This window comes from Saccopteryx leptura, chromosome 10 (assembly GCF_036850995.1).
Source record: "Saccopteryx leptura isolate mSacLep1 chromosome 10, mSacLep1_pri_phased_curated, whole genome shotgun sequence".
NCBI lineage: Eukaryota > Metazoa > Chordata > Mammalia > Chiroptera > Emballonuridae > Saccopteryx > Saccopteryx leptura.
In genome coordinates, this window is record NC_089512.1 from 57,646,606 (window position 1) to 57,648,583 (window position 1,978).

The 1,978-nt window shown below is 51.4% G+C and overlaps 1 pseudogene; it reads left to right on the plus strand.

Annotated features, from left to right (window-relative positions):
- The first annotated feature begins 702 nt into the window (after positions 1-702).
- Positions 703-1,421, plus strand: LOC136381851 (protein FAM118A pseudogene; annotated as a pseudogene).
- Positions 1,422-1,978: the final 557 nt, after the last annotated feature.

The following is a 1,978-nucleotide window of genomic DNA, read 5'->3' on the forward strand; positions in this document are numbered from 1 at the left end:
TGAGAATACAAAAGAATACTCAGCACCCAACCAAGTAAAATTCACAATATCTGGTATCCAATCAAAAATCGCCGGACATGAAACTGGAGAAATACTGACGCAGAACCAACACAAATATTAAAATTAGCAGACAAGGGCATCAAAACTGTTATTATAACTGTATTTCAAATGTTCAAAAAATTAACTAGAGGATGACTAAGTGGAGCACTGGATTTTTAAGGCAGTGAAAATATAAACTTCTGTATTATGTAGGGGGCATATAACAATGGACACATGTCATTATACATTTGTCTAAACCCAGAGAATTTACAACATTAAGAGTCAACCCTAAACAATGGGCTTTGGGTGACAATAGTGTGTCAACGCAGGTTCATCAGTTGTAACAAATGTACTACTCTGGTGAGGGGTGGTACATTTTGTTGATAGTGGGCAATGTTATGCATGTGTGAGGGTAAGGAGTATATAAGAACCCTTTCTTCCTCTCAATATCTGTGAACCTAAAACTGCTCTAAAAACTAGAGTTGATCAGAGATATGGAGATATAAAAAAGACACACACACACCCCACCCCCCCCCCCCCCCCCCGTGGGAGTCGCGGGCGAGGGCGGTGCGCTCCGGCTCCCTCTCGGGTGCGCGCGCAGCCCCTCCCCGCAAACCGGCCCCGCCCAGCGCCCCAGAGAACCGTTGAACAGGAGCAGGCAGCGGGGCACGAGCTCCCACTGGCCTTTCGGGGGCGCTGCAGGATTCACAGATGGATTCACTGGAAAAGACAACAAATAGAAGTGAACAAAAGTCAAGAAAGTTTTTAAAAAGCCTCATCCAGAAACAGCCGCAAGAACTGCTCCTGGTGATCAGGACCGGAGTCAGTGCAGCCGTGGCCCCGGGGATCCCCGCCCTCTGCTCCTGGAGGAGCTGCCTGGAGGCCGTCCTCGAGGCTGCGGAGCGGCTAAAGGTGCTCCACCCCGGGGACGTGGCCCAGTTCCGCAGGAAGGTGATGGAGGACCGGGACCTGCTGGTTGTTGCCCATGATCTGATCCGGAAGCTGTCACCTCGGACAGGTGACACCAAGCCCAACTTCTTCCAGGGCTGCCCATCTTCTCCTGATGGAGATCTTGGACAACCTGGAGCAGCACATCCAGGACCCGCTGGTGCTGCAGTCCATCCTCAGCCTGATGGAGAGGGGAACAATGGTTCTGACCACCAACTACGACAACCTGCTGGAGATCTTTGGGCGGCAGCAGCAGAACAAGCCCATGGAGTCCTTGAATCTGAAGGACAAGACCGAGGTCCTTAAGTGGGCAAGAGGACACATCAGAGACGGAGTTCTTCACATCCATGGCTTATACACAGACCCCTGTTGGGATGGTATTGGATCCTTCAGGATATAAGGATGTCACCCAAGACCCAGAAGTGATGGTATGACCACCTGCTGTGGCACTGCTTGTACTCCTGGGAACTCTGGTGGCAGCAGTCTGGGTGGGTTCCTGGCCCCCCAGCTGCTGGGGACGGTCTTGTGCACGCATCCTGCGCTGTGTGCAGGGCTTGGCATGGGGCACGTCGCACTGATGCTCAGTAGACTTGGGGTGCAGGACTCGTGTCCAGCACAGATCCAGTTTGCCTCTCCATGCCACCAGCCTTTCCGTGATGCTGCTGCTCAGGGACGCAGCTGAGTTTCTTCAGATTGACTTGCAGGCCCCACAGGGTCTGTGATGCCGTTTCCTGGGTACTCCTCCTCCATCATTTTTCTCTTTTCATTCAGGCATCTTCCTGTCTGAAATTCTCTCTTCTCCTTTCTCTACTCAGCACTCTGTCTAGCTTTCAAAACCTAGCGTTAAAATTTCATTCTCTGTGAGGTTTTCCTGAAATCAGAGGTGAAGCAAAGTGTGGAGACCTGCTTCCCTGCTTTTTCTAAACTCCTTTATTGTACTGAAAACCACAGGTCCCCACTGAGTCACTGGTGAGCACAGGGTTGTGCACCA